Genomic DNA, 25,318 nt, shown 5'->3' on the forward strand with positions numbered 1-25,318 from the left:
ACATTTTAAGGTAAGTTATGTTTAGGTCTGTTTTGTTTTATGTTGAATTGATAAATTAATTATCTACCCTGCTGTGTTTGCTTTCAGTCCTTTGTTCATGGAGCTTTGCTGTTAACTCAGTTTTTCAAGTTTTGCATAACTCCAGAGTAGTGCAATTGCTTTTGACAAGCTCTGAAGCAAATATCTAATCAGACACATTGATATTCACTATTTTAACTCATTAAAGTTAAATTGTTATTGCTCTCACTAGCATATGGTACAGATCAGTGTTCCCTCTAATTTTTCCCACCCATGTGCGGAATAAATTTAGTTATGTGCACCAATATGGAGATGATGTGTGGCACATCACATTCATTTTGGTGCACATAACAAAATTTATGGGGCGGGGGTGGGGCTGAGGGCTGGGGCAGAGGGTGGAGGTGCAAGGGGTGAGGGCTCTGGCTGGGGGCGCTGGCTCTGCGGAGGGTGGGGATGAAGGGTTTGGGGTGCAGGAGGGTGCTCTGGGCTATGGTGGGAAGAGAGGACTCCCCCAGCACTCTCCCCGCAGCAGCACCTGGGCTGGGGAGAGAGGCACCTGTCCCCACCCTAGGAACTCTGGGGGTGCAGGATAGGTGCCCCAGCCCCAGCAGACCCGGGCAGCGCCTGGGTCCAAGCCACAGGGTGAGTTGGGAAAGGGGTGCCCCTCCTGCTGCATGTTGGTGGCTAGACGGGTTCCCTAAGTGCCTGCGTGGCACTAAATAGGCAACTGTGCAGCTGACAGGGAATTTAGGTACAGATCCCCAGCTGATTTAATTTATCACCTCCATTGAATGGAGTTATGACAACTTACATCAACTGAGGATCTGTCCCAAAGGGTGTTTATTACTTAGCTATTGTGAAAGTAATTCAGGTTTTGATTTTGTGAATAGTTTTTTGGGTTTTTTTTAGGATATTCTTCACTTGTCATTATTTTGGGTTACATTTTATTAATAAACTTGTTAAAGTAGAACCCAAAATGTTAAGCAATTTGCTGTGTTGAATTCATTTCATGTTCATTGTGGGATCATCAGAAAGAGTCTATTAATTTACTCTTCTCTCTGTCAAAGTTACTGTTTAACCATGGGTGAGTAATGAAATATATTAACTATATGATATAAGACAGTGGTGGGCAACCTGTGGCCAGGGACACGCTGGCCACCCCTTCCCGCAGCTCCCATTGGCCAGGAACAGCAAACCACGGCCACTGGGAGCTGCGGGCAGCAGTGCAAATGCAAACAAACTGTCTGGTGGCCTGCCAGCAGATTACCTTGACTGGCCACAGGTTCCCCGCCACTGATATAAGAGGTATTCAGTTTAGCACTTATTTAAAATGTTGACACTTTGCAAAGGGGGAAAATACATAGGCAGCAGAGTGAAGCACCAATCTGATTCTATTTTTTATTTTAATAAAGGATACCCTGTAGAAGGAAATGACAAGGAATATACAAAACTTCTTGTCAGTTATAATTTTGGGGGACACTTAAACACTCAACATGGCAATCTGAAGTTGTTTTCCCCCCTAATAATAGTCTTAAGGCCTTGATTCTGAAAAGGCTTCACATGTGTAAAGAAGTTAAGCACACACAGTTTAGACTCACTGTCCTCCAAAGGGATTACTTATAGGAGTTAATCATAAGCATATGTGTAATTCCCTGGGATCTAGGTTTAGAAGTTGTGCCACTCACCTGTGTTTAAACACAATTAGCTAGCTAGCTTTTTCTCTTATATTTCAATAGTTCTGAATTGAAATTCATGATCTTCAAAATGTTTTGTATTAAACAGGGCTGCCTAGAATCAAATTAAACTGACAATCTTTCTCCAAATGTATATTTAAGTCAGTCCTGTTCTGCTTTCTCCTAACTCCCTCTCATGCTGCCTTTGGGAGTGGAGGGGTCCACTGTATTATAAAGAATCATTTTTTGGATATTATGCCTTTTTTTTTTGTTTATGGATAATTCTCACAAACTCAATTACTTTAGTTAAGGTAGGCCAGTTGAGTTTGTTTTCTTACAACATGACCACTAAGGCAAGGAAACCTTAAACTATAGCAACATTCATGCCCAATATCATTCTCCAGTCCGCTCCCAGAATAAAAATCAGCTTTTAAATCACCAACTTGCTTTCAATTTAGCAATATTCTTGCCCTCTGTGTACACAAAATCACCTGACCTTAATTTTTGCATGTAATTTTTGTTATGAATATACATTTCAGTAATATTTGCTTTTTTTTTTAACGTAAATGTGGAAGCAGAAGTCCAAGGGTTGGAAATGGGGTTGGGGCATCTTGATGCAGAATTAACTGTATTAAGCAAAACATCATATCTTGACCATATATTGTTATATCATTAACATTGTGGGCAAGAGAACTTGAACATCAGCTAGACTTCTCCACTAGAAGTATACAGTTTGGTGGGGGGGTTATTTTGGGCAGGAGGGTGGTGGTTAAAGCAGTTAATTGTTTCCCGAGTCCTGACTAAATCTACTCCTGAAATCTTTGGCCAATTTTCTTCCCCTGCAGTAGGTCCTAGGCAGGTGACTCCTGCATTGCCTGTCAGTGTTCATGCAATCTATAAGCACACATTTTATACTGATATAAATTGTTGGTAATTTTTGAAACTTTTGCACGAATATACAGATTTCTGCTGTTACAGTTCAGGGGTGAGATTTTCAAAACAACATGCATTGGCCTAACTCTGCTCCTAATAAAGTCAATAGAAATTTTACTGTATACTTTAATGGGAGCAGAATTTTGAAAATCTTGTCCCAGAAATTGAATTCTAGCTTTTTAGGGAGGGAGGAGGTAGTAATACAGGGATCACTAGCCAAAGGGGTTTTCACAAGGCTTGTAAAGCAGCCAGGAGAGTGGCTCATGTACTAAAACACTATGGAAGCATGCAGATTACCACAGAGGCATGGAGTTCTACGGACTTCCCACAGTCTGAGACAAGTTCTAGGAGCTGCTCCTTGCTGACAGTTCAACTGGTGAAGTAGTGAACTTTATAACTGACAGCTGTAAGGCTGTCCTTTTGGATCATGAATGTTTTCTCTGCTTCTCCTAAATTGAAACCATCAGATTTATATTATGGTCTCTTCAGCAAAAATAATGGATTGAGTATTTTATTTTACATTGAATAGTGGCATGCTAAAGTTAAAACCAGTTGTACACTGTAATATTTGCTGTATATGGAAAATGGCTATGACTACAACTTGAAGCAACAGCTTATATTTCCTTATTTTAGAATCTACAAGTCAATATTCAACTTTCAAGCACCAAAAATCCCGCTTAGAGTTCAAAAAGGTTAGACTATCCCTCCCCCCCCCCACTCCCAAAAGGGGTAACTTTTAAATGTTTCAGTTCCTCAGATTACCAGATTTACTTGTAACTGCAGAAAAATTATTCATAGATTCATAGATATTAAGGTCAGAAGGGACCATCATGATCATCCAGTCTGACCTCCTGCACAACGCAGGCCACACAATCTCACCCACCCACTCCTGCGGAAAACCTCTCACCTATGTCTGAGCTGTTGAAATCCTCAAATCATGGTTTAAAGACTTCAAGGAGCAGAGAATCCTCCAGCAAGTTTCCTGTGCCCCATGCTACAGAGGAAGGCGAAAAACCTCCAGGGCCTCTTCCAATCTGTCCTGGAGGAAAATTCCTTCCCGACCCCAAATATTGCCAACAGCTAAACCCTGAGCATGTGAGCAAGATTCACCAGCCAGACACCCAGGAAAGAATTTTCTGTGGTAACTCAGATCCCACCCCATCTAACAACCCATCGCAGGCCATTGGGCCTATTTACCATGAATATTTAAAGATCAGTTAAGTGCCAAAATCATGTTATCCCATCATACCATCTCCTCCATAAACTTATCGAGTCTAATCTTAAAGCCGGATAGTGTTGCAAGATAGGGAAGGATGAACTATCTTATTTATACACAAGAGGTTTAATTGCTGCCTTAAGTGCAAATTAACTCAGCTAAAGTGTGGTAGTGGCACCTTCGTATAATAGTACTTTTCCTGTTTAAAAATTTCAGCTTTGTTGTGTGCTGCTTATTCAAGCAAAGTTTCCATTTACTTCAGAACGAACTCATGTAATTCAGTAAAGAGTGCTGGATGGGCTCTTTTACCTGTAGAACATGTAACCTCCAAAAACAAATTATGTACTGAGTACTGTCAATGATAGAAACAGCGGCTGAGCTGGGATTCCATTCCAATATAAATTATTCTGAATTAGCATATTCCTTGGCTGCAGATATTGCTAGGCTTGTTCTTTATACATTACATTCACTAAGAAAGTAGGCAGTAATCTTGAGAGGCTCACTTTCAATTTAAGGCCTAAATCTAAATCTAGACTCTGTTTTTGATTTTTTTAACAATAAAAATGTTTTCATGATTTGTATCCATATCTTTTAGGGGAGATATCCAGTCTTCATTTAAAGATTTCAAGTGATGTAGAAGCCACCGTCGCATCTGAAGGTGTTGCAGTCAGTTGCCTTTGCTGTTAAAAATTTGCACCTTATTTCTAGCCTGAATTTGTCTAGCTTCAGATTTCAACCATTGGATCATGTTATACATTTTTCTGCTAGATGAAAGAGCCATCTACTATCAGAAACCTCCTCCCTGTGTAGGTACTTGTAGGGCATGGCTACACTGGAAACTTCAAAGCGCTGTCGCGGGAGCGCTTTGAAGTGCGAGTGTGGTCGCGCGCAAGCGCTGGGAGACGCTCTCTCCCAGCACTCTTGGTAATCCACCTCCCCGAGGGGATTAGCTCCGAGTGCTGGGAGTCTGGCTCCCAGCACTTGGAGCCTGTTTACACTAGCACTTTAGAGCACTCTGACTTGCTGTGCTCGGGAGTGATTTTTCACCCACCTGAGCCAGCAAGTTAGAGCGCTGTAAAACGTAAGTGTAGACAAGCCCGTAGGTCGTGATCAAGTTTATCCCTTAACCTTCTTTTCAGTTACCTAAATAGAGGTTAAGTCTCACTGATGCATATTTTCCAGACCTCAAATCATACTTGGAGCTTTTTTTCCTAAACATCCTCCCATTTTTTAACATTTCTTTTGAGATGTGGACACCAGAACTAGACCCATTATTTCAGTAATGATCTCACCATTGCGGTATACTAATGCTAAGGTAAATGTCACCTCCATACTCCTATTTGACATTTCTCTGCTTATGTATCCAAGGATCATATTCACCCTCTTAGTCACAGCATCACACTGGTAACTCATGTTCAGTTTATTATCTATCATAACTCCTGAATCCTTTTCAGTGTCACTCCACTGCAGGATACTGGCTCCTGTTTTATGTGACACATTCTTTGTTCCTAGATATGGCCTTGCATTTGGCTGTAATAAAACTCACCTTTACGGTTCTCCTATTTCACTGTTTTACCCATCTAGCTCTTAAGATGTTATTCATGATAGCAAAAGATGTTATTCAGGATAGCATTTAAAATAAACTAAGATTGATCAATATTCCATGGAACGTAAAGTTGCTAATGGAATGGGCCCTCCTCTTTTTGAGTCTTTAGCTACTGTTTCTCTGCTGTCTATACAGTTTTTGTCCTGGCAAGTAGCATTCATGATATTCATTCCTAAGCAGAGGGTTTGGAGCAATTAGTAGTTCTTTGATGCAAATTTCCTTTCATCAGTTCAGTGACAAGGTAGAGATCAAACCGATCCCAGAGTTCATTCTGTAAAAACAATGTATAAACAAGAACATCTGCTTACCCTCACTTTGTTCTCCCCTTCCTTCTGATAAAGAGAAGCTTTAAAATTCAGATTCAATTAGAATGAAAGTTCAACCTGAAAAAAAAATTGTGTCAAAATATAATACAAGTGAAATCATCTAAGCCTCCAGAGCTAACTGACTACTTCATGCATTAAGGAAGCCTATAGTAGAGGTTTAACATGCTTGATGTGAAGGCCATTCAACTAGATGAATGGGCTGAAAAAAATCTGCCTCTTCAAGAACGAGTAACATAATTACATGATTCATTTCAGAGTAGCAGCCGTGTTAGTCTTTATTCGCAAAAAGAAAAGGAGTACTTGTGGCACCTTAGAGACTAACCAATTTATTTGAGCATAAGCTTTTGTGAGCTACAGTTCACTTCATCGGATGCATGAACTGAAGATCTGAACTGAAGAAGTGGGTTTTTTACCCACGAAAGCTTATGCCCAAATAAATCTGTTTAGTCTTTAAGGTGCCACCGGACTCCCTGTTGTTGTTGCAAATATTAACTGTATTAAGCAAAACAACATATCTTGACCATATATTGTTATATCATTAACATTGTGGGCAAGAGAAATTGAACATCAGCTAGACTTCTACACTAGAAGTATACAGTTTGGTGGGGGGTTTATTTTGGGCAGGAGGGTGGTGATGAAAGCACTTAAGTTTGTAAATTCATATAGGATCCACTTCTTCCAGGGGACTTTTGTTACAGCACACAACCCCCTTAACCACAAGCAAGCACACCATTTCTGATTCCCTGTCTGGTCTACTTGACCTCCATGCTAGTAGGCTGTGACAGAAAATGAACTGCTCTCTCAGTTCTCCATTTGGAAGATTCTTATATGGCTCAAGTTCTTGCTGCTTAAGCCATACAGATTGGTCATCAGAGGCAAGGGAACTGGAGTAGATCAAGAGGGAAGAAGACTTTTCCACCACCAAGCTGTTAATTTGCTCTCTGGAGGCTACTCGAACCAAGTAGGGGTTGTGAGGTCCCCATTCCTTCATTAGCTTGCACTAAAGCATCTCCACAAAGCTGAGCTGGATGCAGAGTGTGCGTGTTCCATGCTGGCTCTCCTATTACCTGAAATATTTTGCCTTCCCTTGCATGGTCAAACCACACTGGTCTATTGCCAGAAGCCTTCAGCACCTGCCATGAAGGAGTAATTTACTCCTGGGTTCAGATGCATATATTTTTTTTTTCTTTAGTAGCACCAATTAGGTAAACTGACTAGGGTCAAGAAATGTTAGTTTAGTTCTTCAGTTGATACTCGGAAAGCACCCCTTAAGCAAACCATCTACTAGAGGAGACATCTCAGGCATGTGGGCTACCAATGTCTTTGTTCCTCCGTGAATTACAGATTTAAGATCTTGTATGAGGTACTTCTCCCCTGTGAATGAGTGATGAACTATGGAATTTGTTCCCTAAGATGCAAAAGTAGAATCAATAATCTCAAAGCAATGATTTTTTGCCACCTTTAGCTAGCTAGTGCCAGAAGAATAATATCAAAGGTTCTCACAAATGAGGGGTAAATCCTGTGTAGCACTAGAAATAGTTTTTAATCTCTTACCCCTACATTCTTTAACTATAAATTCACTTTATGTATATAACCTTTTATCCAAAGGTAGCCAGAATGTTTTAATACTTTAAGCATCACACAGTCCTTTTCAGACTGGTCAATCCTATTCCACCATTTTACAGATGGGGAAGCAGAAAGGGTAGGGGCTAGATCCACAAAGATACTTAGGTGCCTAGCTGCCTCTTTAGGTACTTAAGTCCAACATTTAGGTGCCACTGACATTCTCAAAATCGCTGCTTAGCTGCCACCTAGCCGTGCAGATGCCTAAAGTCACCATAGTGCATACATTTCTGCCAGTAGGCAGGCACAAGTCTTCCTAAATCTCACAGGAAACGAACTGCTCAGAGCCCTAGCTCATGGTTAAGCCCCAGTGGCATTCTCAAACTAGGTATTCCCTTGTCTCTTATGGGCAGGATCCAATTTCAAAGGTATTCTCTGAGCATGCTTACAGGATTGGGTTCTGCACAAAAGATAGCTTTGGAATTCCGTGCGTGTCCATCCAGTAGCCTAGTGTTTAGGGCACTTACCTGGGATGTGGGAGACATTTTCAAATCCTTCCTCTGTCTGATCCCAGATCTCCACCTCCCAACTGAGCACACTAATGGATAGGCTTTTGGCATTGGTGAAACTTTTTTCCGCTTTCTCTAAATAATTGGGCCAGAGAGAGTGAGTGACTCTCTAGCCCAGTGGTTAGGGAACTCACCTGGGATGTGGTAGAGTTAGGTTCAAGTCCCTGCTTCAATTGGGCAGGAGAGGGATTTGAAATTGCGCCTCCCACAAGACATGCACAAAATCCTCAATCTGTGGTCACCCAGCTGCAGTTTTTAAAGAGGCAGTTACATATCTAAGACCCACTGCAGTTAGACACCCTCGGCTGGTCTTTCCCTTCGCAGGTCCCAGAGCCTGGGCTCCAACCTGAGCCCAAATGTCTACACCACAGTTAAACAGTCTCGTAAGCTCAAGCTAGTTGGCAGGGGCCAGCCATGGGTTTTTAATTGCAAAGTAGACAATTTCTCTGACTCTAGCCTTTGTTCTAAGGTTTCCGTGCTATTCAGTGGCAGAAGTGGGAATAAGAGATGGAGTTATTGAATTGCAGTCCCATCCTCTAATTAATTACTAGACAGTGCTTCCTCACCAGTAAGGGGTGATTTCAGGGTTTGTTTGGTTTTTAATGTTAGCTTTTTTTAATACGTTTTTTCACAAAAATACCAGCTTTAACCTGTGATATCTGATTCTGAGCATCTACATAGCACCCTCCCTAACGTAATTGCTCATTAATTGTATCCTATAGCCTTGTCCAAGCCTGCATAGCTGCTTTCATTTAGCCTGGGGTAAGTGATCACCATTCCTGCTGCAAAGAGCTTATAGATGCCCTCAGGCAATCTTATCTTTTGCAAAATAAATCCTGTGGAGGTTTCTCACCTTGCTAGCATGCAGTTTAAAACCATTGAGAATCTTCTTGATTTCTTTACTAAAATGTGCAATACTTGTTGACATATATGTATCACTCATCATTTAGGAAATTTGGATAAAAATAAGCCTCTTGAAATACAGAGAGTAAAAACAACTATACCTATTGTGCTGGATAAATGGAATTTTGTTTCTTTTTAATAAAATTAAAATATTTAAAGTGAAATTCTGGCCCCACTAAACTCAACGATAAAACTCCCATTGTCTTTATTAGGGCCAGGATTTCACCCTTAGTACCCAATTTTAAAGTCTGTGCAGGAACTAAATATTACATTATTGTAATAAGACTTCTTTTGTTAATTTTGTATGCAGGACAGTGCAAAAGTTTAGGTTGCGCCATAACTTTCTCAAAAATAAGGACAGGAATACTTGTACTAGTGAATTATACTGCACCTGGAAATGATTTAGGCAGCAATCTCTTTAATTATTGTAGTTTCCACTGGAGGATTCCCAAGCAATTAGCACTGAATAAGCCCGTCATTATCAGTATTAGTCATTAATTTCAAGGGGCTTTTTTTCCTCTTTATAAGCAGTAGTTTTATAACTGAAGAAAGCTAAAGTGTAGCCAACCAATTGCTCTGTCTCATGGAAAAAATTGTTGCATTCCTATTTTCCATTAGCCTGAAAGAAAAGTCTGAGTGTTTTCTAATATATTCCATAGTCTTGAATGTTTATTTGGCATATATGAAAATGTTGCTAACATTCCAGCACTATAGTTTGATTACAGTTTAACCATTTTCTTGTCAGCGAGACCTTTCTAAAATAACTATTCTCTGTACTCCTTAGTTGCTCAGGTTAATATTTACTATACAATCTTAGGACATTTTTCTGTAGGAAAGCCTTTTTCTAAAGATAGACTGAAAACATCAAATGTGATTTACAGTGGCCAAATTTACCATGAATTGTTGCATTAAAAGTTTTTAGCAGGATGTGTTGTTTTATACTGGAGCACACTTTTTCCCCCGATGTCATAACAATAAGGGTATACAGCTTAAGTTACAAAATGGATTCAAAATAAAAACAAAAAAGCATACAGTTTCTTCTTCCTGTGTCAAACCTTTTTCTTCTAGTTACCAGTCCTTTGATTTAAGTGATACATATATGGAAGTAATGTAAACAATGAATTGTTGCCACGTTACTCTGCAAGCCAATTAAAAGGAATTTACAATACATGTACATTAGCATTTTAGAAAATATTTAGGCCCACATTTTTAGAAGTGCACACAAGCAGTTGCATGTGCAAAATTGGATACAGAAAAAACTCTTATCCAGTGATATTAATTACATGCAAAAATCTAGTGTAAATTGCAAATCACCTGCATTCTGTTTTCATTATATAATGAACATAAAAATTGATAACAAGCACTAGATGTGTGCTATATTTAAGGTTATAACACCTTGCATGCATATTTTTTGTTTTGTTTTTAATTGCAGAGTTGTTTTGTTTTACACGTACACTTTTCAGTGTATATGGAGGGACAGATGCCCCTAACATGAGGTTCTAGTCTCAAGAGTAACTCTGTAAAAATTGTCCTCTCTTACTCAACAGACTTGCTCCATGTCTTTTTCAGTAATATCTACTTATTTTAGTAAGATAAACCTTTAGTACTTTTTATTCCTGTCAATACTACAGAATCACCAGAGCTATAGAAGAATTGGCTGGATTCCATACTGGCTTGGGGCATAATCAAGAGAATTGTTAAGTGAGAGTTGCAAGATTATAGTCTCACCCAATTGAGGTCAAAGGAATTTGTCAAGGCTGAAAGAAAGTAGAAGTTAACACTGGAGTTGCACAGGTGTAACAGAGGACAGAAATTGTTCTGCACCATTCATTATTGACCATAGTTAACAAGATGGAAAGGAAACAGCTTGACTTTCAGATCCCAGGTTGAGTTTGCAAGCCTTGCAGGGTTTCAGAGGGGAGGGCTGGATTTAAAAAAAAAAAAATCTTGTAAACTGAGCAAATTTTACATGAGTTATTGAGAAACAAACATGCAACCTCACAATGCAAGCTTTAGACCAGTTGTTTTCAGATTAAACTCTGTTATATGTGGCTTAAGCTCTTGAAAGAGTTTACAGATGTCAGCATACATTAACAACTTAAGTATTAGCCCTACCTTAGATTTTTTTTCTTTCCTTTAGGAAAAAAATTAATGTACTGTTAAGGTTGTTTGCTTAAAGTCACCTAAAGTCGGGAAGTGCAGAATTTAAGGTTCCAAAAACAACATGAACATAGCTATGTTGTATCTGTATTCTATTTTATGACTATTTTCCAGTTATGTATAATATTGTATGATGTAAAAAGATGTATATCATAAGGCATACAGTAGGTGTAATGAATCCAAGTTAAAGTTACTGTTGGAACCTTATTTCATTTTTTGCCTTTTACTGACTGCCTGCACGGCCTTAATGTTGCACTGAATTGGACTTTGTTTTTTCTCATTTAATGATGTATTTAAAGAGAAACTTCAAGAAAGAGAAATGCAAACCACCTGCTGTTGAAGCTCTCATTTAAAAACAAAAACCCTCCTAATTGTAAATACTAAAATTCCTAATTAAAGCTGTAATTCATGTCCGGAGGACTACTCACATGCTTATGTACCTAACTGATTTGGAGCCTAAAGGAATAATTTCTCTGAATGTGAGCACTGGATCTGTTTCTCTCCAGCCTATAGAATCCTACAGCATGACAGTAAAGCTCCAAGCAAACCAATGCTGCTCTATTGAATGAAATCGTGGGTTGATTTGAGTGACTTAAATAATCTCTTTGTCAGAATTAAAGCTTGGAGAGACAAGGTGGCAGAGGTAATATCTGAAAAATAGCTCTGTGTGAGCTTGAAACTTTGTTGCTTTCACCAACAGAAGTTGGTTAAATAAAATATCTCACCCGCCTTGTGTCTCTAATATCCTGGGACCAAGAAGAATTAAAACTTACTGTTTACGTTACTAATATTGGTTCTGCCTTGTTAAATTTCCCAGTTCCATTACAATATGCATTCTTCATCTGAAATTTCTCATGTATCTCATTGGCGGCGGCAGCAGCAAAGCCTTAATTATGTCAGTACTGATCTTACTTAAGAACTATAGGTTTTGCCATGGTAAACGAGCCTCAGTTTAAATGTTTTAACTGAATATTGCCGTGGGGTTTGAATGTTGTCAGTTCCTGCATCAAGTATATAATGACATCTTACAACTACAGGACCTCACTTAACTAACAGTAGAAAGAGTTTTTATTTTCTCTTTCCATATTTTTTCCTTTGCTAGCATGCACGTGGTATGCAGATGGAATAAGTGTCACACTTTAATCAACGTATGAATTATCTGATTTCTTCTATTGGGACTATAGCTAGAGTGGTTACTCATTACTTGTCATTGCAGGAATGGGTTGGCTTTGAATTTTCCTGCATATATTACAATGTTGGGCACACAAAAAAAGTTGCATTTACAACTTTCCTCACTCGGTCACAGAACTCTCATTTGTGTCTCAGTACATATTGGTCCCCTTTGCAAAATGAAATGCCCCTTGGATACTTTAAATTGTATTCTCTAGCCCTAATGCAAACACACACATGCTTAAGTTTTTAAGCACACATAGTCTCACTGAAGCCAACTTTGGTACTCACATATTAAAATGTGTGCAGGATCAAGGTCAAACTTGTCTTTTAAAAATCTAGAAGAATAATTAATAGTATGATTTTTCTCTCCTCCACCCCCTTAAAGCTAACAAGTTTTCAAGGGAAAAATCTAGCTGTCTCACCAAGAAATATTTTGCAGTTTTGCATTTTTCCCTCTGGTGATATTTCTCCCCATCAAAGAGTATGGTAAATTGCCCTTTTCCATGCTTCCATCAACATCAGAAGTGTGTGTCAACATAAATGGTAATGTTCCACCAGTTATCCATCCAGACTATCCCTTACTTCCCTGTCTGGATGTTTGTCAACTTTGTTGTTCTCTGTACTCAATTCCTTTTCATTCTTTTCCAGAAATACTTAGTAATAGAGCATGGTTATCCAGATCTTTCCTCAAAACTGCATCTCCCTTTTCCCTTTTATTACCATATGTAATTACTTATACAAACACTTTGGAAGCATACACTGATAGCTCATTGATGTAGTGGTATAAATAGTAGTTAATATAAGTTGCTAGTTAAAAATCCAGCTACATATTTAAAATAATTCCTTGTGGAAAAAGGCCATATGCTGCTTTACATTACAATCAGTAAAGCAAATCAATTATTCTATTTTGCCTCAGTCATTTTTATTGGTCTAGCAGGACAGCTTTCGTACTTGGTTTCCATTTTATACAACTCCAGACACTGCAGTGCTTTCATTCTCTTGGAGCAAAAGAATAGGATGCTTTCTCTCACACTCTCTTGAATGGCCTTTCCAGCCTCTCATATTCACATTTAATGAAATCGACCTTATGATGGAGGCTGAGCTGTTAATGCAAAGAAATACAGTTTGCAAAGATTTTGTTTTCATGTTATCAAAAGGCATAAAATAATTTTAAGTGCAAATGTCATATAATTTTTAAAAAATAAAACCCCTTCCTACTTGCCTGTCCTCCTGTGGCTTTACTCCAGTGTCCTGTGCTGATCTATGACAGTTGTGATAATGCAAGCATAGTGTGTGCTTGGACATCTCAGGGAAGGAATCTGCAATCCACAACTACAAAATGGATCTAGAAAGAAAAAATAATAAAGGTAAGTTGTTTTTTACCCCCCCCCAAAAAAAAAGTATGTGTGTCAAGTGTCATTCTTACCCTTGCTGCTACAGTATCACCAAATAACCTAAAAGCTCACTTTAAAAAAAAAATATTCAGAACCCCTTCATAGAGACAGACAATGTAATATATGTATAATAGGTTTCTGTTCAATTACCTTCATTGTTGCAGTTCTTAGTTTGTATTTATTGTTTTTATTTTTTGACATGCACTTTTGGGAATGTAGATCAGAACAATTCTCATGGTTGTTGTTTGCTTAACACTAGCAGAGTGTCAGAGACAAGTTCCCTACCACAACGAGCTTGCTAATCTTAATCAACCTCTAAACCATTTGCTTGCTTGTGGCCTAAATATAAGGGAAATTTCCCCCATGCAGGCAAGCTTATAAAAGAACTGGCTCTCACCAGGCTACCCAATTAAATGGCCAGTTGAGAAGAAAGTGCACCTAGCCAATGGAGAATCTGACTTAGAGGGGAGGGATAATTTTTTTTTTTTTTGCACTTTCACTATGCCTTTAGCACCCTCTGATGAAGTGGGTGATAGCCCACAAAAGCTTATAGAATATCAGGGTTAGAAGGGACCTCAAGAGATCAAGTAGTCCAACCCCCTGCTCAAAGCAGGACCAATCCCCAATTTTTGCCCCAGATCCCTAAATGGCCCCCTCAAGGATTGAACCCTGGGTTTAGCAGGCCAATGCTCAAACCACTGAGCTAACCTTCCCCCCTTTATTTATTTATGTCCAAATAAATTTGTTAGTCTCTAAGGTGCCACAAGGATTCCTAGTTTTTTCTCTGGGTTTTGCTGTTTGAACACTATATGATCTAAATCAGGGTTTTTCAACTCATAGGGTTGCAGCCCAAAAGTAGATGACCAAAATGTGTCACAGGGGTCATGTGGGAGGCCTGGGAAGGGGGGGAACAGGATTCCGGTCTTGCTCCTGGTGGGCTATGAGGACCTGCGGGGGTCAGGTTCTTCCTACAGTGGAGGAGGAAGGCCTTGGCAAGGGGTGTTGCAGAGCCCACTCTGCACTCACCCCACAGCAGCAGCTCCTGTGACCGAAGTCCCATGAGGCTGCCTAGGCTTGGCTCCCCACTCCAGGCATTGCAATCTGGTGCACTGGGTTCTAGCACTGCTCAGGTTTGGCCCACCTGCCCCCATGCTGAGTGAATGGTGGTGCAACCACAATGCTACTCAGAAATTTGGGTGAGTTGTGCTTTGACTCCAGAGGTCGCAGTGCCTGGAGTAGGGAGCGGAGTGCCCAGTCAGTCCTATGGGACACGAGCCTCCGAAGTTGCCGCTATGGTATGCATGGTGTACTTATTTAGTACATGCATTAATATAGATATAATCTATTGTGGGTAAGAAATACTTAGTAAGCCAGATGTTTGTTTTTTGTTTTGCATTAAGCTATTTACTGGGTTGGGACAGGCCATCAAGGTTTACAAATGGATCCTGAGCCCCAAAAGGTTGAGAACTACTGTCTAAATGGTAATAGAATACCAGTAAAACCTAGATTGGAATGGAAAGAAGGCTGAACTAGTTAGACATCTTTCACTGTGAAAGAATTAAATACTAACTTTACAAAATAAAAAATAAATTCTGTTTAAATATTTTGTTTCTTTTGTGGGGGGTAAGACAAAATTTAAAGTTATTTACAATAATAAAAGTAAGTAATAAAAAGCAGCAGTTTCCCAGACCAGTGGTGTCTTTTTGTTTAACAATTAAGTTAATGGAATCATGTGTGCTTTAATTTAGTTTTGTAATTAGTAGGCTAGATCATGCTGCATATCATGTTCCAGTAGTAATGTAGATAGAACTTGATTTAGGTATGAAACCTAATCAGAATTAGTGGCCACTTCTCTGTCATGTGTAGCAAGAATTTCCTGTAGGATTGTATTCTGTCCATTTAGGCAATCGATTTTGTGCAGGCTGGAATCAGAGCTGCACAAGATTTGTCTTCCATAATGGTGGCACCTCTCTTCAGCTGTAGAAAAAAATATTACTAAATATTTCAAGACTTGCATTTTTTTATCATTGAGGGTGCAGAGTCAACTGCAAGTACTATATATACACCTGTTGCATCAGCTTTTGACGTAATTGAAAAGTCCTAACATCTTAACCATAAATAGTAGTTTGAGTAGATTAGATCTTAGAGCTGGATACTTCCTTTCACATGGTTTCTTTGCATGTTGGATCAGTTGAGTATACAATGAATCCAAATGGGGGGGGAACCAAAATGAGGAAAAATGTCATCTATAAAGACAAGGTTCAATCCTTAGTGGAGCTGAAGTTCAGCATATTCTGTGTATCTTAGATACTTGTGTGCCCTCATTACCATAGTATCTAAGCACCTAACAATCTTTTAATGTATTTATCCTCTCAACACTCCTGTTAAATAGGGAACTATTATCCCCATTTTACAGATGGGGAAATGAGGCCCTGAGAGACTAGAGCTCACATCCTCAAAAGGGATTTAGGCCTAAGTGACTTACCCAACATCGCACGGTCCATGACAGAGCAGGGGATTGAATGAAGGTCTCCCAAATCCCAGGCTAATGCCCTAACCACTGGATCATCCTTTCTTCTTCTACACGATAAATGTCTTCATGCCTGTCTGGTATAGGGAACAGAAATTGTTGAATGCCCAACACTTCAAAAGGAATAACATGATCAAAGTACAAAATAACGAGTTTAGTAATGCTGACTCACTCTGTGACCTGGAGCACGTCACTTTACAATATAATTTGGACACAGAAATATTACCACTCAAAATGTCAAGGTTATTGGCTTAGGAGAAGGAGTAGAGAACCAGCCTTTTTAGAATCACTGGGAAAAGACAATCCCCAGGGAAAAGACTAACATTTTGCCTCAGCTGTTAAAAATTAAGAACAAATTAATCAGTGCTGTACAGATGCTTCATCAGGAGAAATATAAGGAACATATGCAACTTCTCATCCCTGCATTCAGTCTCATGACACAGGCAAAGTAACCACTGGACCATCCTTCAGGTGCTAAACTCTGACTTAGGAAGCCTGTGTTCAGTTCTCTGCTTTGCTACAGACTGCATTGACCTTGAGTACCTCACAGTCTCCCTGCACCTCATTTCCTCAGCTGTAAAATGAAAGTACTTTTCTCTCGCTCTCTCTATGAATTATTGTGAAGGTGAACCGACTAAAGATTGTGAGGCATTCAGATACTTATGTGACCCTGATCACCACAGTACTTGAGAAAAATAGAGCATCTCCTGATTTGGTTGATGTCTTATCAGTCCCCTCGAGACAACAACTAAGACATTTGCAACCATCTTGTGATTCAGAAAGAAATACACTGCAAGAAAATCTGGAAAGTAACCAATGCCTCTGCCTAAAAGAAATGATCAGGGAGACCTGGAACTCAGAGCTTTTGACTTCGAAATTCTATACAGAAAACCAGATTTACAGGAAACCTTGTCTTTGGACCCTACTCCACTATGTGAACATTTTACCAGGATACTTAATTCTGCTGTTTTGCCTCCAAGTCTGTGACCTCCTGCCAGTAGTTTGAGACCAGATAACTTAGCAGTAGCACTTCTTGCTTAAGCAAGTTGGGTCTGTTAATCTGCAAACCAGTTTAAGGCCGAAATATTTTTCTCTCTCTTTTCCCTCTAAGCTCTACAGTTGAAATTAGAGGGGTACAGTCCACACCCTAAAGGGGTTAGGAAGGCATGAGAAGGTAATGTGGCTACCTTGTGTAGTAGTCTGCCACCACTCCACAGTATGCATTACCAAGGAGTAACAGCTAGACAGAAGAGAGAAGGATGTGGAGAAATTATGCTGTAAAAAGCATGTTCTCCTACAACATGGCATTAAAATAAATAAAGTCACCTTAAAAGTTACAAATGAAGAAGTCAGCATTAACTTGCCCATTTACATACCACCACAGGGTCACAGGTAGTTGCAGGAATCTAATGCAGCACAAAACAGCCCAACCACCTATGAGGCTGGTACTGGCAAGAGAGTGGAGTGAATGTTTAGCAAATAGATTTGGCTCATGAATGTCCACCCTGCTTTTCAGGCCATGTGATTTGTTCCTGTTCCAAACTACCTCTGGAATAAGTGGTACAATCATGTTCTCCTCATCCAAGTGTTCACAGCCCTAAGCATAATATTTAACTTGCTAAAATAGGGCATTGATCATTCTTGTGTCAGAAAGATCTGAGCGGTCTTTGCTTTTGTGCTGATATTTGGTCTGCTTGAAGGGGTTTTGATTTGGTTTGAGTAAAATTGATTCAGCCATTGTTGGATCTGAAAAAACTGAGAAAAATGTTTCTCACTATAAAATAAAATAAAATTAAAAGTTTTGCGTCTTTTGAACCTTCTTGCAGGAAAAACACCTGAGGTCTGAATGCTGAGGCTTTGACATTAAATCATCATCTCAGAGGTGCACAGCCTTATTCCTGAGGAAGTTCCTTTGATCCACCAACATCTGTACATTTGAAAGTCTGGTTCTGAGCATATACATAAGATATGTTCATTAAGATCATTGTGTGACCCTAAGAAAGGCTGATCAAGATGTGCATACCCAGCACTGTTAGCTTCACAGTGAACTGTCTAGTCACCTGTGCCAGGGTTCTGGCAAGAGCTCCTGTTGAGATTGTATGGTATACTGAGGCTTAGCCAAGGACCTCAGCTAACACTGTGAGGCAAATTTGGACTTGGATAAGCTCCAGCTGCTCTGTAAGGTGCTGAGGAAAGGGAATCACTCCTGCATCTTTCAGCAGAACTGCCAGTAATGCTCTGCCAAGCTGTTTGGGGCTCTGCTCCGCTCCCACACAAGATAAATATACACTAGCTGTCTTATTCAGCCAGCATTTATGTTGTGTACAGTGAATAAGAGAAGGGAACTGGATTATGAAGTTTCCACACACTAGTTGCAGGTTTTTGGTAATCAAAAGATCTTTCTTAAAAAAAAAAAAAAAAAGCCTGAAAAGGGAGCTTCAGTCTCTAGGCTTTTGAAGCCTGCGGAAATTACATGCCAAAAAATAGAGTATTAATGCATATGCATCCTTAACTTTGTCCCCTGCATTATCGTTCAGCAAATTACATGATTACGTTCTGTCTCAAATATACAACTTTTCCTACAGTCTTGCATATGCAAGTGTACCACCTTGTACTATCACGTATTCCAAAGAGGCTGCACAATATACTGTTGGTGAAACAGAAAAGTAGGAGAAAAGGTGTCCTGCCATTTATAATGGTTTAAAATTATATTAACTTTCATTGACTGCAACACTCAGCAGCATTTCAAGAAAATACTTCTTGGTATTATAAAAAGGACTTACTACATAACAATATTAGGTATTTCGCACCTATGAGGGAAAACAGATACTTATGGAAAAATTCAGTTTTTCATTTACTTAGAAATATATTGGTAAAATTTGAAACAGTAATATATAAGGACAAAATTATACAAAGAAATTCTCACTCATTGAAAAGACATTATATTAAAGAACGTGCATCTGGTACTTAGATAAAGTAATTAACTTTCTTAGGAAAGTTTGAGGATAGGTCACATGAAAACTACAGAGAAGTGATACTTACATAAGACTGTTAAACAAGAAAAACAAATGTTAATGCAATGGGGTACGTGTTTTTCTGTTGGATAAAAAAAACTCCAGCCACATACATTGAGAGACATCTGAAAAAGAACAAAATCCTCCTAACCATATGGTGATGGAGGGAAACCATTGCAATAGACCGTTGAGAGAAGAGAACTGATCAGTTAGGGCCTGATCCAAAGCCTGCTGAAGTCAAAGGATTGTCAAAGTCACATTGACTTTAATGGTGTGGGTTTTGAATTCAGTGACCATTGCCAAATGCTGAGCATCTTTGAAGATTTTACTCTAAGTCAATAGATGTATTGTACCATTATAACTAAGAAATTAGTGAAGAAAACATTACAAGATGCTACACTTGCACGTAAATCTGTTTTGAAATTTTTTATTTTTTGAGCATAGTGTGTGATCATGCAAAGACTATTGTAATGCATCAGCACAACAGGGCATGTGCAGACTTAGCCATTTCCTAGTTTTGGTGTGCTTAACTGCATCCCTAATGTTCTCAGTGTAACTTTTTGGATGGAATAATAAATGCTTAAATTGACCTGGTTTTTTTGCCTGTAATTTTAATTTTTAAAAGTGAGATCCATTATTCTGGCTATTCTGCCACTTCTATTGAATCTCTGAAGCCAGTACTAAGAGTTCCTGTTCCTCCTCCTGTCTTTAGAAATCAGTTCCCCTTGCTGGCACATTTACTACTCTGCCCGTGTAACTCCAGTGGAGGCTTCCAAAGAGATACAAGTCTGGAACTTGTGAGCATACACTAAATTGAAGATGTGGGGTAGGGATTTTAGTTTTGTTTTTTAAATCCATACTAACATTTCTTCTTTCCACAATGTAATTTCATGACCTCTAAGCAGCCAACAACAGAGCTAATAGGGTGGACGTGGCCAGAGTAGCAGATCCTACTTGTAGTAGTAGAAAATGACATGTAAGAAAACTAATTTGACCTTTCCCCTTTACAGGATCCACTAGTGTGGACATTATATCTAGGAGATTGCCAGCAGAGTCCAAACATCCTCCAAAAATAGGTAGGGAATAAATGATGATGGTCCATAGTTGTAACAAAAGTGGAAGCTTGAAGCAGAACTCAGTGAAATCATCAGACTCAGAACAACTTCTTCCTAGATAAAAAGAATGATGGGTACCGATGAGGGAGGACCATGAGAACTACAGTCTCCAAATATTACTCAATAGTCGGTGTAGCATAAGTGTTTTTGGGTTTACAAAGATCAGCCAGCCTCCTAGAGTATCCCTGTCTGAGTAACACTCTCCATACATGATTATAAGCCTCAGCCTATGGAGATCTGGATGACTGAGGGGCTTGATGAATGGACCTCCGTTTCAGACTCTGCAAGTATTGCTCCTGGAGAAATTCTGTGCTTAAAAAAATTAAAAATTCTGCACACTATTTTAAAATTCTGCATATTTTTTGTCAAAATAATGCAATATAATTTCAATTGGCAATTTATTTAAACCGTACAATACAGTGGATGGAGAATGGGAGTGGGGAGCAGTGGAGGAAATCACCAACCCCCTCTGTCTAATAGTAATGTAGCTAGTATTGACCCTTTACTTCTAATTATTAGTCAACAAATATATGCAGACATATGCTCAGTGTTACATCATAGACAACTGAAGAGCAAGTGAGGACTCAAACTCACAATTTATACTGGTTACTGACCATCTCCAAAAAGGTCACTAGTAAACAGTTCATAGAGCACAGCTTGATAGAAATTGTTTTCAGTCCAAAAATTTAGACCAGTTCTGATCCCTAAAGCACCATAAGTATTTATAAGGCCATACTGGCCTTCACAATAAAGGCTCCTTTACACCACTCTGGCAATGTAAAGGAGCCTTAAAATATCTACACCTGTTTTATACTCCTGGGGGAATTCACTAAGCAGGCAGGCTGCTACAGTCTCCTTTGCTGTGGGAGCAGAGCCTACCCCATGTCTACCTCTTCAGAAATACCCCAAAGCCCTGCTCCTCCATGCCGAGCGTGCTGCAATAGCGAGTGAGAGGGACAGAGTGTCTCTTTCTGTCTCTCACACACATGACTATCCCCCCTGGTGGTGATTTATGTCTCTACCGGCTGCTCTGGATGCGCAGACTGATCTGTTTGCACTGCTAGGGAGTGGGTGCATGACTGCTCTTGCAGCTTCCCATTGTTTCCCTGCCAGAAGTCCTTTTTCTGCAGGTAAGCAAAGAAATTTGCAGGGGCCATGAATTCTGCACATGCACAGTGACACAGAATTCTCCCAGGAGTAAATATGTATCTTCAACATAGGTGGTAATCTGCTGGACCAGAGCCTCAGGATGGAGAAATCAGGTTGACTAAACCCTTGTTCTGATGTTATCTTTTCCTGCCTCTGGACCACGAAGATGATATTAACAAACCCTTGGGTCTCCCCATAGTAGAGAATCATCCTGACTTACATACTTGTGAATGTCAATGGTAGGGGAATAGGTTTCAGGCTCCAAATGGACACCAGTAAATTAAAAAAACTTCTCACTGAGTACTCAATCCCCTCCTGCTAAACAAGTTGGCTGGCAGGTTTCACCAAACTAGAACATAGGCTGTTAGGAGAGGATTATGATGGACTAAAAATTCAAAGTGATAGGTCATACTTGTCCTATTCTTTCCATACAGACTGGTATTATGATACTCTCATTGAACAATTTCAAAAGGGCACTGATGATTACTTAAAGGCCCTAGAAGGGGTGGGGGTTTTTTGTTGTTTTTTTATTGCTTCTTGACTATTTCCATAGTACCATAGATTCTGCTCCTCTTCTGAAAAATGTTTTCTGTAGAAAAGATGAGGATGCATCTGCTAGAGGCTTTTCCTTAAGACGATTCCTTTCTAATTGTGAAGGGACTTAATTATTGAGGATTGTAGAGAAAACCCTGGGACATTTCCTGTACCCTGAGAATTCAGTTTGGATTGTGGAATGAAAGTAGTACTGCTAATAGAAACGTGGGACCATGCAGATAAGTTCCTCCGAAGGTGCCAAATACTGAGTTAGGTGAAGGGGAGACTTTTAAAAACATTTCTTATATATTTATATTGAGCGTGGAGGTGAAACTTTAGTTTATTTTCATTGGAAGAGGAAATTGTAGGGCAGGTTAGGTTTTAGTCTGGTGGAGAAGAACGGAAAGGTGGTCTGATAATCTTGTTGGATGTGAACAGAAAGATCATTCCTGGACCAGTTGGAGAGGAAGGGCAAAACTGGTTGTTTTGGCTTTGATGGAAATTCTCTTTATGGCAAACATGCTGGTAGATGTTCACTGATTTTTTGGTTGAAGAATTTTGAGCCTTCCTCTCTTTAGAAGGATGGGGGAAGTTGGATGATGCTTGATGCTTTCCCTATGGTTAGTCTGAACAGTTTAGCATGCTCCTTCACACAAAAGTTAAGTTCTACATGTCAGATCCAGTTTTTTAGCTTCTTCTTTCCTTCTTGCTCCATGACAGTTTCATCACTAAGGGACCAAGGAAGGGGATTTGGACAGGAGCTCCAGAAAGTATGATACACGGACCCTTTCTCTCCAGTCTGGTGGTATATGGAAGAATTTGAGACAATGGATGAGAAGGCTAGCCCCAGTATTGCTACAGTACCAACCAACAGTCACATCATTTAACCTGGTGAAAAAAGAAGGGCATAAGACTTCAAGGTTTTTTTTCCTCCTTTTTGGTGGTGGTAGGGGGAGGTGCCCAATTTGGCAAGAGAGACCAAATTTAAAGGAAAGGTACCTGCATGAATGCCCAGACAATAGTGAGGTGTACAGAATCCTGAAGGAGTGTGGATACGAATACTAGGGCTCTTGATAAATGGCTGGGTAATTTATTCTGTGAAAAATGTTTCTTGCCCTGGCTGTTAACCTCTCCAGTCTCCTGCAAAGAAGGATCCACTATGCAGATAGATCATCCAGATCTGTTAACTTTTTGGCTTTTCTGCCTTCTAGACAATGTGTGTGTGTCTGGTGAAGCAAGCAGATGGTTGCTAGGCTGCTGGTCACATTTGAGCAGGAGAGTAAATCTAACTTGGCTCTGAAGTCCTACTGTGAGTAGCTACAGCACCAATGGAGGGATAAGGCATTGGGGAGAAACCACTGAGAGAAACCCCAAGCAGCTCAATGCACCTGAGTTGCCCTTGATCCTGGCTTCAGTCCTTTTTCAAGGCCTAGGCTGCTGTAGGGCTGATATCAGAGAGGACCTTCCAAGTCACAGTGCTGCTATTTCAGCGCGGGGAGGAAAAAGCTAAAATAAGGGAAATCTCCAGGCTACTTCCAACTCACTCTTCAGGGGGAGCTCCCTGGAAGACATTTGTGTTAGTTTGTTTAGGGTGACCAGATAGCAAGTGTGAAAAATCAGGACGGGGTGGGGGTAATAGGAGCCCCTATAAAAAAAAAACCCAAATATCAGGACTGTCCCTATAAAATCAGGACATCTGGTCACCCTAAGTTTATCATTGTACCTAGGAGCCCTAGTTATGAACAAGGTCTCCATTGTGCTAGGCGCAGTACGAACATAACAAAAAGACAGTCCCTGTCCCAGAGCTTACAACACAAGTATAAGACTAGATTGGTCACAGAGAGGAGAGTACAAACAAACAATCACACTGTTGGTCAGCTTGGCTGGGGGTGGTCTCTGCAAGCCAACAGCCTAAATCACAGTTGAGTGTTTTGAAGAGGGTAATGGGGTTTTGTGGATGTTTACAGGGAGCTCCCAAGTGTATGGAGCAGCATGGGAGAAGGCATGAAGGTGCTCGTTTGAAAATTTAACACATGGGCGATGGAAGCTGGCAACGTGGGCCAATCAGAGGTGAGTGTCAACAGAGAATGAGAGACCATCAGTAGTGGGGGATTGGCTGTGAAGGGTGTTGAAAGTGAAGACAAGCAGCTTATATGAGATGAAATATAGAAGGGAGAAATAGTAGAGGGATGACATGGCCAAAACAATGGGCTGGGGCAATTGTCTTTGCAGCAGGATTCTGAATAGTTAGGACCAGGTAGGACAGGCATGCATATGTCAAGGCCAGAGAGAAGGATGTTGCAGTCATCAAGTCACAAGATGTTGAGAGTTTTAGCCGGACAGATGGATAAAAAAGGCTGTGTCTTAGTGTATACCTACACTAGAGTTGGCAGATGTACATTCCAGTGCAAGGAGACATACCCACACTAGCTCTGATGGAGCTAGCATGCTAAAAATAAGAGTGTAACTACAGTGGCACGAGCAACAGGAGGGGATAGACACCTGAGTACAATTCCATCTGAAACCATAGGTACGTACTTGGGTGGCTAGTCCCTGCTGCTGCTTGGGTCGCTGCAGCTATGCTCTATTTTTAGCCTGCAAGCTCAATCCGCTAGTGCAGGTCTGTCTCCTCGAGCTAGAATTTTTACCCCGTCCAGTACTAGTGTAGACACCCTTGGAGATGTCATGCAGAAAGAATCAGCAGTATTTAGATATTGCCTAAATGTGAGGACCTGAAGAGAGGTTTGAGTTGAAGATGACACCCAGGTTACAGACCAGAGTGACAGGCAGGATGGCAGAGTTATCCACAGTGATCAAGAAAGGAAGTAGTGTGGGGGAAGATTAGGAGCTCTGTTTTAGCCATATGTTGCTTGAGCTGATGACTGGGCATCCATGAGAGAGACGGGCTGAGATTTTAATTGGAAAATGCTCAGTGCTGCATAACCCTGAGGCACAAAACTGAAGAAATCCTGAAAAACACAGCTTGTGCCCTTGAAACTGCACCCAAAGTTTTCCAGCAATGCTGCAAAGTTGAGGAGGAGCTATGAATACTAGCCCTCTGCCTTGATCCAAGCACTGGGGAAATAGACCAAGCCAAGGGAATCCCTGGCTCCTTCTTATCCTTAGCAATGCCCCTCTTTCTACCAGAATGGCTACTGAGCTACCACAAGTGAGTGAAAGACACAGCAAAATCCTGTCTGGAAGGAGAGGTCAGAGGAACCTCAGGGCAGAGACAAAGTGGAACATACACATAGAGCTGTTGACATTCCAGCAGCTGGGAGTGTGCGGGCAAGGGGGTTGGTATTTGCTGTGGGAAAAATATTTTAGAACATGCATCAGAACCGTGGAAGTAGCAGAGTATGCAGAAGTAATGGCTAAAGCAGTGGATCTTATCATGGCGAAAGAACATTGGAGAAATAACACAAAACATCTTAAAACCCCT

At 40.1% G+C, this 25,318-nt stretch overlaps 1 long non-coding RNA gene across 3 annotated transcripts in view; it reads left to right on the forward strand.

The window, feature by feature from the left end:
• Positions 1 to 482: 482 nt before the first annotated feature.
• LOC140907288 (uncharacterized) overlaps positions 483 to 25,318 on the forward strand; it is a 48,702-nt gene continuing 23,866 nt past the window's right edge. The window contains exons 1-3 of one of the 3 annotated variants that reach the window (XR_012157443.2): positions 483 to 17,946; positions 19,791 to 22,796; positions 23,844 to 25,264. This is a non-coding gene — a long non-coding RNA (uncharacterized LOC140907288). Of the gene's footprint in view, positions 22,797 to 23,843; positions 25,265 to 25,318 lie in introns of those variants that run through there. The other 2 variants (XR_012157444.2, XR_012157442.2) reach the window with 2 other exon arrangements.

The sequence above is a fragment of the Lepidochelys kempii genome, chromosome 2 (genome assembly GCF_965140285.1).
Source record: "Lepidochelys kempii isolate rLepKem1 chromosome 2, rLepKem1.hap1, whole genome shotgun sequence".
NCBI classification, from domain to species: domain Eukaryota; kingdom Metazoa; phylum Chordata; order Testudines; family Cheloniidae; genus Lepidochelys; species Lepidochelys kempii.